At 43.8% G+C, this 10,719-nt stretch overlaps 1 long non-coding RNA gene across 1 annotated transcript; it reads right to left on the bottom strand.

The window, feature by feature from the left end:
- Positions 1 to 221: 221 nt before the first annotated feature.
- On the bottom strand, positions 222 to 10,381 carry LOC120977799. Its single transcript, XR_005773965.1, has 3 exons — positions 10,261 to 10,381; positions 4,833 to 4,839; positions 222 to 231 (listed from the first exon to the last, which is right to left on the bottom strand). It is a non-coding gene; the product is annotated as an uncharacterized LOC120977799 (long non-coding RNA).
- Positions 10,382 to 10,719: the final 338 nt, after the last annotated feature.

The raw sequence follows: 10,719 nt of genomic DNA, 5'->3' as shown, positions 1-10,719 counted from the left end.
TCTAGAATTATAGGTGCATAAGGGACTGTTAATTTTAGACCAGAAATACGGCTTTTGCTTAATGGGGTTAAAAAAAAACCTCTGATATACTGCACATCTGGGATTAGAGGTGCATAAATTACTGTGAAGTTTAGGCCACAAATACGGATTTGCTTACTGGGGTTAAAAAAAAGACTCTGATATACTGCACATCTGGGATTAGAGGTGCATAAATTACTGTGAAATTTAGGCCTCAAATACGGCTTTTGCTTACTGGGGTTAAAAAAAAACCTCTGATATACTGCACATCTGGGATTTTTTTTTTTTTTATGTATTCAATTTCTCTTTATTTTTTTCATTTCGTAAAAAAACATATTCATTCCAATCATAACAAATCAACAATCTCCATTTTATCAACCGTGACTAGTTTTACTATGCATAAAAAAGAAAATTATTTTTTCCTTTTACCCTCCCACCACCCATATGGGGGGGGGGGAGAGGCGGGACGTATAATAAAGAAAAAAAATTTAAAAAAAATTAAAAATAAAATAAAATAATAAAAATTAAAATTTCTTAGTCAATCAAGCCCTAAAGTAATCAGTTTTTCCAAAGTACATCAATTTTTTTGGCTTTTTTATTATGGCCCTCCATCGCCCATTCTTCCTTAATCAAGTTATCAACTGCTTTTCTCCACTGTCCCACTGTCGGAGGATCTACCCCTACCCATTTCTTGAGTATAAGAAGTCTAGCTTGGAATAACACTTTACAGAGAACCACACGTATATCTCTGTTTAAGTTCAGATGTTCAATTGCCCCTAGTATACAAATCACAGAATCTTCAGATATTTGGACGTTCAGAATTAGATGTACAGTCTCTATTATTTCTCTCCAATATCTAAACAGTCTTGGGCATCTCCAAAAGCAATGTATTAAATCGGCACTCTCTCTCCCACATTTTATACATTTATCCGAGGCTCTCACACCCATTATCTTCAGCATCCGTGGGGATCGATGCAGCCTATGGACTACAAAAAACGGTGAAATCTTATGTGAGCCCCTATTAGAGACCCTAGAATAGCTTCTGAGGGCATCTTTCCATTTATCTTCTGTAAAAGATTGAAGTTCATTCTCCCATTTTTTTCTGGCGAGTATTATAATCCGTCTCTTTTTACCCTCCATCAATATCCTATATATTTTTGCGGTTATTCCTCCTCTTTCGCCCTCGTTAGTAAATTTGTGTATTATATCTGATTTTTCTATTCTATATTTGTCATCCTGCACAACTGTTCGCAGCACATTCCTAAGCTGAAAATATTTATACATATCTTTTTGGGGAATCCCAAACTCTCTAACCATTGTATTAAAATCTTTCAGTTTGCCCTGTTCAAATATCTGGCATAGGTATTTCATCCCTTTTTTCTCCCAGTCTATATCGATCTTAATCGTTTGCAATTCCTTAAGATTTATATTTTTCCAGATGGGTGTATAGTACAAAAACCCTTTAATCTCTAATATTTTTTTAATCTTCTCCCATATGTACTCCAGTAAATTTAATATTCTATTTCCTGTGCTCTTTTTCCCCAGTGTACCCGATTCCAGCACCTCTAAGTGGTTCCATTCCTCTTTCCACCCCAATCTATTTATAACCTGTCTCCCCACTAAGCCATTTAAAGTACCTTTTATATGACCATATTGTGATATTAAATAATGAAAAAAACAATTCGGAACAGCTAATCCGCCCTCTCTTACTGGGAGCTGAAGCACTTCTTTCTTTATCCTGGGAATAGCACCTTTCCAGAGAAAATCCCCCATTAAACTATCCAGTAACTTAAAAAAAACTCTGCGCTAGCCTCGATGGAGCGTTTTGAAGGACGTAGAGTATTTTGGGAAGAAAAATCATTTTTATTAGATTTACTCGGCCCTGTATTGACATTGGTAATCTCCGCCAAATGTGTACTTTGGTCCTAAGTTCTTTTAGTAAGGGGAGTACATTAAATTTTTCATATTCTGCTATATTTCCAGAGATTTGTATACCTAGGTATTTAAAGTTCTCGTGTTTCTCTAACACATGCACCCTTAGATCTCCCTGTGGTTGTATATCACCTAACATCAACAAATGTGACTTCCCCCAATTAATATTTAATCCCGAAAAGAAACCATACTTATCTATTATATCAATAACTCTATTAAACTGATCTCCAGTATTGTGCATAAATAATAAAATATCATCCGCGTACATTATTAGTTTTTCTTCTCCACCCTCGTATTGAAAACCTTTAATCTCCCTGTCATTTCTTATTATACATGCCAGGGGCTCGATCGCAATAGCGAATAGTAATGGTGAGAGAGGGCATCCCTGCCTAGTGCCCCGATAAAGGGCAAGGGGCAGGGACAAGATCCCATCTACCATCACTCTAGCCCTAGGATTGTAATATATTAGCTGAATCCATCTTATAAATCCCTCCCCTATACCAACCCTTTTTAATACTGCCCATAGGTACTCCCATTCAATACAATCAAATGCCTTTTGGGCGTCGAGTGAAAGTACCGCTTTGTCCCCCGATTCTAATCTATTGGTTTCGATATTTAGGAACAACCTTCTTATGTTTGAATATATCGTTCTCCCAGGTATGAAGCCTGTCTGATCTTCATTTATAATACCCCTAATCACCTTCGATAACCTATCGGCCAGAACCTTTGCCAAGATTTTAACGTCCGTGTTTAAAAGAGATATTGGCCTATATGATCCAGGGTCTAGTTGTTCTTTACCTTTTTTTGGGATTAAGGTAATAATTGCCTCTTTCATGGATTCTGGTAAATCGCCGATTTTTTTGGCCTCGTTCAGTGTTGTTTTTAATTCTGGTACTAATACCTGGGAGAACGTTTTATATATTTCAAAAGGGAGCCCGTCACATCCTGGTGCTTTATCAGATTTTACCTTACTCAAAACAGCATTCATTTCCGCCATCGGTATTTCTTTTTCTAAATATTCTTTTTGGGACTGAGATAACTCTCTGAGAGATATCCTGTCTAGGTATAGGTCCAGATATTGTTTTGAGTATTGTGCCCTAGACTTATAAAGTTCCTGGAAATATTCCAGAAACACTTCTTTAATTCCTTCCAGTGTACTAATTATTTCACCCGTTTTATCTTTAATCGCCCCTATCCAGGATTTCCCTTTTTGATTTCTTACTATATTTGCCAGGATTTTGCCAACCTTTTCTCCCTCTGAAGCTAAGCAGATCCCTTGAAAAAGTAATTCTTTCCTACTTCTGGCCATTTGATGTGCCTTTAACTTTTCTTGTTGTTCCTCCCATGTTTTGCTATTATAGTCCGTAGGGTATGTTATACAAGTTATTCTTACTTCTTCTACTTTTTTTTCTAGTGCGTTACCTATTTCTCTAGTGCTCTTTTTCCATTAATTCACCTTTTTGAAGAGCAATCCTCTCAGATATGCCTTGGCTGTATCCCAAACAATTAACCTGCTAGCAGTATCATTATTCTCCAAAAAATTTTTTTTTTAATCTTCCATTATAGTCTCTTTATCTGGGATCATCGTTAACCAGTGGGAGTTGAACTTAAATGGTAGCAAAATATTTTTTTTAATCAAATCTAATTCCATGACCACTGCACTGTGGTCTGATAAAGCCATAGGCAAGTACTTTATCTTAATCCTATCTTGGGACATTAGATTTTTATTTCCCAGGACCATATCTATCCTTGACCAACTTTGATGTGTTTTAGAATAACAGGAATACATGGTTTCATCCGGGTTCTGAAGACGCCAGACATCAACCCAGTTAAATTCTTGGGCTAGTTTAAAAAAATCTGTTTTTAATGCTCCTCCACCTCTGCCAGACATTCTATCCCTGAGTGGGTCCATCACCGCGTTGTAGTCTCCTATCGGAATCATTTTGGATTCCTGTTTAGGGATGAGCGAACCCGAACTGTATAGGGGTGTCCGTGACACGGACCCGAACCCGAACATTTTCGTAAAAGTCCGGGTTCGGTGTTCGCCGCTTTCTTGGCGCTTTTTGAAAGGCTGCAAAGCAGCCAATCAACAAGCGTCATACTACTTGCCCCAAGAGGCCATCACAGCCTTGCCTACTATTGGCATGGCTGTGATTGGCCAGTGCAGCATGTGACCCAGGCTCTATATAAGCTTGGGTCACGTAGCGCTGCACGTCACTCTGCTAATTCAAGCATAGGGAGAGGTTGCTGCTGCGACGTTAGGGCGAGATTAGGCAGATTAACTCTTCCAAAAGACTTCATTCTGTGATCGATCTCCAGCTGTGGATCATTGAAGTGCTAATATCAACTTGCTCACTTTTTTTAAGCTGCCCAGAGCGGCCATTTTGTGGCTTGTGGTGCGCCAGCACAAGCTATCACCAAGTGCTTTTAACCATCAATAGTGTGGTTATTTTTTGCTATATCCTACATCAGCTGCAGGCTGAGCCTGTGTCACCGAAGTGCATTTAACCATCAACAGTCTGGTTATTTTTTGGCCATATACTACATCAGGTGCAGGCTGAGCCTGTGTCACCCAAGTGCATTTAACCATCAACAGTGTGGTTATTTTTTGGCCATATACTACATCAGGTGCAAGCTGAGCCTGTGTCACCCAAGTGCATTTAACCATCAACAGTGTGGTTAATTTTTGGCCATATACTACATCAGGTGCAGGCTGAGCCTGTGTCACCCAAGTGCATTAAACCATCAACAGTGTGGTTAATTTTTGGCCATATACTACATCAGCTGCAGGCTGAGCCTGTGTCACCCAAGTGCATTTAACCATTAATAGTGTGGTTATTTTTTGGCCATATACTACATAAGGGGCAAGTTGAGCCTGTCACCCAGCGCCTAAAAAATAGACCTGACATTTCTATTCAACCAAATCTGTACTGTTTTAGCTGGTCAAGTTATTTGTAGTGACCGTAAAAGCACAGTTTTTGTTCTGGGTTGAAAAACTATTCCCAAATTTGCCATTCTCAAAATAACTAAGTAGTTTATGTTATATGAGGCCTACTTGAAATCTATCCCAAAAAGGATATCTTAGATTCAAGGTGCTGATAGTGTCATTCAGAAAAACTTAACACACACGCTACCGTGCAGATACAAGTCTAATTCTGTGATTAAACGTATACCTGTCACACAGCGCAAAAAAAAATAGGCCTCACATTTCTATTCAACCAAATCTGTACTGTTTGAGCTGGTCAAGTTATTTGTAGTGACCATAAAAGCACAGTTTTTGTTCTGGGTTGAAAAACTATTCCCAAATTTGACATTCTCAAAATAACTAAGTAGTTTATGCTATATGAGGCCTACTTGAAATCTATCCCAAAAAGGATATCTTAGATTCAAGGTGCTGATAGTGTCATTCAGAAAAACTTAACACACACGCTACCGTGCAGATACAAGTCTAATTCTGTGATTAAACGTATACCTGTCACACAGCGCAAAAAAAAATAGGCCTCACATTTCTATTCAACCAAATCTGTACTGTTTGAGCTGGTCAAGTTATTTGTAGTGACCGTAAAAGCACAGTTTTTGTTCTGTGGTGAAAAACTATTCCCAAATTTGACATTCTCAAAATAAGTAGTTTATGCTATATGAGGCCTACTTGAAATCTATCCCAAAAAGGATATCTTCGATTCAAGGTGCTGATAGTGTCATTCAGAAAAACTTAACACACACGCTACCGTGCAGATACAAGTCTAATTCTGTGATTAAACGTATACCTGTCACACAGCGCAAAAAAAAATAGGCCTCACATTTCTATTAAACCAAATCTGTACTGTTTGAGCTGGTCAAATTATTTGTAGTGACCGTAAAAGCACAGTTTTTGTTCTGGGTTGAAAAACTATTCCCAAATTTGACATTCTCAAAATAACTAAGTAGTTTATGCTATATGAGGCCTACTTGAAATCTATCCCAAAAAGGATATCTTAGATTCAAGGTGCTGATAGTGTCATTCAGAAAAACTTAACACACACGCTACCATGCTGATACAAGTCTAATTCTGTGATTAAACGTATACCTGTCACACAGCGCAAAAAAAAAATAGGCCTCACATTTCTATTCAACCAAATCTGTACTGTTTGAGCTGGTCAAGTTATTTGTAGTGACCGTAAAAGCACAGTTTTTGTTCTGGGTTGAAAAACTATTCCCAAATTTGCCATTCTCAAAATAAGTAGTTTATGCTATATGAGGCCTACTTGAAATCTATCCCAAAAAGGATATCTTAGATTCAAGGTGCTGATAGTGTCATTCAGAAAAACTTAACACACACGCTGTACAGTGCAGATACAAGTCTAATTCTGTGATTAAACGTATACCTGTCACACAGCGCAAAAAAAAATAGGCCTCACATTTCTATTCAACCAAATCTGTACTGTTTGAGCTGGTCAAGTTATTTGTAGTGACCGTAAAAGCACAGTTTTTGTTCTGGGGTGAAAAACTATTCCCAAATTTGCCATTCTCAAAATTGTGGTGAACGGGAACAATGCGGAAAACATCTAATAAGGGACGCGTACGCGGACGTGGACATTGTCGTGGTGGTGTTAGTGGACCCTCTGGGGCTGGGAGAGGACGTGGCCGTTCTGCCACAGCCACACGTCCTAGTGAACCAACTACCTCAGGTCCCAGTAGCCAGCAGAATTTACAGCGATATTTGGAGGGGCCCAATGCCGTTCTAAGGATGGTAAGGCCTGAGCAGGTACAGGCATTAGTCAATTGGGTGGCCGACAGTGGATCCAGCACGTTCACATTATCTCCCACCCAGTCTTCTGCAGAAAGCGCACAGATGGCGCATGAAAACTAAGCCCATCGGTCTGTCACATCACCCCCATGCATATCAGGGAAACTGTCTGAACCTCAAGTTATGCAGCAGTCTCTTATGCTGTTTGAAGACTCTGCTGCCAGGGTTTCCCAAGGGCATCCACCTAGCCCTTCCCCAGGGGTGGAAGAGATAGAATGCACTAACGCACAACCACTTATTTTTCATGATGATGAGGACATGGGAATACCACCTCAGCACGTCTCTGATGATGACGAAACACAGGTGCCAACTGCTGCGTCTTTCTGCAGTGTGCAGACTGAACAGGAGGTCAGGGATCAAGACTGGGTGGAAGACGATGCAGGGGACGATGAGGTCCTAGACCCCACATGGAATGAAGGTCTTGCCACTGACTTTCACAGTTCGGAGGAAGAGGCAGTGGTGAGACCGAGCCAACAGCGTAGCAAAAGAGGGAGCAGTGGGCAAAATCAGAACACCCGCCGCCAAGAGACTCCGCCTGCTACTGACCGCCGCCATCTGGGACCGAGCACCCCAAAGGCAGCTTCAAGGAGTTCCCTGGCATGGCACTTCTTCAAACAATGTGCTGACGACAAGACCCGAGTGGTTTGCACGCTGTGCCATCAGAGCCTGAAGCGAGGCATTAACGTTCTGAACCTCAGCACAACCTGCATGACCAGGCACCTGCATGCAAAGCATGAACTGCAGTGGAGTAAACACCTTAAAAACAAGGAAGTCACTCAGGCTCCCCCTGCTACCTCTTCTGCTGCTGCCGCCTCGGCCTCTTCTGCTGCTGCCGCCGCCTCGGCCTCTTCCTCCGCCTCTGGAGGAACGTTGGCACCTGCCGCCCAGCAAACATGGGATGTACCACCAACACCACCACCTGCGTCACCAAGCATCTCAACCATGTCACACGGCAGCGTTTAGCTCTCCATCTCGCAAACATTTGAGAGAAAGCGTAAATTCCCACCTAGCCACCCTCGATCCCTGGCCCTGAATGCCAGCATTTCTAAACTACTGGCCTATGAAATGTTGTCATTTAGGCTGGTGGACACAGACAGCTTCAAACAGCTCATGTCGCTTGCTGTCCCACAGTATGTTGTTCCCAGCCGCCACTACTTCTCCAAGAGAGCCGTGCCTTCCCTGCACAACCATGTGTCCGATAAAATCAAGTGTGCACTGCGCAACGCCATCTGTGGCAAGGTCCACCTAACCACAGATACGTGGACCAGTAAGCACGGCCAGGGACGCTATATCTCCCTAACTGCACACTGGGTAAAAGTAGTGGCGGCTGGGCCCCAGGCGGAGAGCTGTTTGGCGCACGTCCTTCCGCCGCCAAGGATAGCAGGGCAACATTCTTTGCCTCCTGTCTCCTCCTCCTCCTACTCAGCTTCCTCCTCCTCTTCTTCCACCTGCTCATCCAGTCAGCCACACACCTTCACCACCAACTTCAGCACAGCCCGGGGTAAACGTCAGCAGGCCGTTCTGAAACTCATATGTTTGGGGGACAGGCCATACACCGCACAGGAGTTGTGGCGGGGTATAGAACAACAGACCGACGAGTGGTTGCTGCCGGTGAGCCTCAAGCCCGGCCTGGTGGTGTGCGATAATGGGCGAAATCTCGTTGAAGCTCTGGGACTAGCCGGTTTGATGCACATCCCTTGCCTGGCGCATGTGCTGTATTTGGTGGTGCAGAAGTTCATTCGCAACTACCCCGACATGTCAGAGCTGCTGCATAAAGTGCGGGCCGTCTGTTCGCGCTTCCGGCGTTCACACCCTGCTGCTGCACGCCTGTCTGCGCTACAGCATAACTTCGGCCTTCCCGCTGACCGCCTCATATGCGATGTGCCCACCAGGTGGAACTCCACCTTGCACATGCTGGACAGACTGTGCGAGCAGCAGCAGGCCATAGTGGAGTTTCAGCTGCTGCACGCACGGGTCAGTCGCACTGCGGAACAGCACCACTTCACCACCAATGACTGGGACTCCATGCGAGACCTGTGTGCCCTGTTGCGCTGTTTCGAGTACTCCACCAACATGGCCAGTGGCGATGACGCCGTTATCAGCGTTACAATACCACTTCTATGTCTCCTTGAGAAAACACTTAGGGCGATGATGGAAGAGGAGGTGGCCCAGGAGGAAGAGGAGGAAGAGGGGTCATTTTTAGCACTTTCAGGCCAGTCTCTTCGAAGTGACTCAGAGGGAGGTTTTTTGCAACACCAGAGGCCAGGTACAAATGTGGCCAGACAGGGCCCACTACCGGAGGACGAGGAGGACGAGGATGAGGAGGAGGTGGAGGAGGATGAGGATGAAGCATGTTCACAGCGGGGTGGCACCCAAAGCAGCTCGGGCCCATCACTGGTGCGTGGCTGGGGGGAAACACAGGACGATGACGATACGCCTCCCACAGAGGACAGCTTGTCCTTACCTCTGGGCAACCTGGCACACATGAGCGACTACATGCTGCAGTGCCTGCGCCACGACAGCAGAGTTGCCCACATTTTAACGTGTTCGGACTACTGGGTTGCCACCCTGCTGGATCCCCGGTACAAAGACAATGTGCCCACCTTACTTCCTACACTGGAGCGTGATAGGAAGATGCGCGAGTACAAGCGCACGTTGGTAGACGCGCTACTGAGAGCATTCCCAAATGTCACAGGGGAACCAGTGGAAGCCCAAGGTGAAGGCAGAGGAGGAGCAAGAGGTCGCCATCGCAGCTGTGTCACGGCCAGCTCCTCTGAGCGCAGGGTTAGCATGGCAGAGATGTGGAAAAGTTTTGTCACCACGCCACAGCTAACTGCACCACCACCTGATACGGAACGTGTTAGCAGGAGGAAACATTTCACTAACATGGTGGAACAGTACCTATGCACACCCCTCCACGTACTGACTGATGGTTCGGCCCCATTCAACTTCTGGGTCTCCAAATTGTCCACGTGGCCAGAGCTAGCCTTTTATGCCTTGGAGGTGCTTGCCTGCCCGGCGGCGAGCGTTTTGTCTGAACGTGTATTCAGCACGGCAGGGGGCGTCATTACAGACAAACGCAGCCGCCTGTCTACAGCCATTGTGGACAAGCTGACGTTCATAAAAATGAACCAGGCATGGATCCCACAGGACCTGTCCATCCCTTGTGCAGATTAGATATTAACTACCTCCCCTTAACAATATATTATTCTTCTCCAGGGCACTTCCTCATTCAATCCTATTTTTATTTTCATTTTACCATTATATTGCGGGGCAATCCAAAGTTGAATGAACCTCTCCTCTGTCTGGGTGCCGGGGCCTAAATGTGTGACAGTGGCCTGTTCCAGTGGTGGGTGACGTGAAGCCTGATTCTCTGCTATGATATGAAGACTGATTCTGTGCTGACATAAGGCCAGATTCTCTGTTACGCAACCTCTCTCCTCTGCCTGGGTGCCTGGGCCTAAATATGTGACAGTGGCCTGTTCCAGTGGTGGGTGACGTGAAGCCTGATTCTCTGCTATGACTAGTGTTGAGCGGCATGTCCCATATTCGAATTCGCAAAATTTCGCAAATATTCGAAAGAATATTCGTAAAATATTCGCGAATATTCAAATTCGTTATTATTTCGCATATGCGATAATTCGATAATAAATATTATGCGATACATTTAACACTAATCCGACAAGCGTCACTTCACTGTGTTGTTAGAATATACCATCGGATCTAAGTTTTCCATACGTTCGTGAAAACTCAGTTCCGATGGTATATTTTAACTAATGCGGCAGGGTTAATAGCATTTTTTAAAAATTCGCCTATTAGCTGGCTGGATAATTCGCTTATTCGCTATATTCGTTTATACGCTACATAACCACTTAAAATAATGTGATGCTATTGTCCGCGCGCACGTGCGCGCGCATTATAGGCGTGGTTTATCGCAAGTACGTCAGGGTCAATAGCATTTTTCAAATATTCAAATATTCGCC

This window comes from Bufo bufo, chromosome 8, assembly GCF_905171765.1.
Source record: "Bufo bufo chromosome 8, aBufBuf1.1, whole genome shotgun sequence".
In the NCBI taxonomy this organism is placed as follows: domain Eukaryota; kingdom Metazoa; phylum Chordata; class Amphibia; order Anura; family Bufonidae; genus Bufo; species Bufo bufo.
The sequence above is the reverse complement of the archived record's forward strand: the minus strand, read 5'-3'. Positions and strand labels throughout refer to the sequence as shown.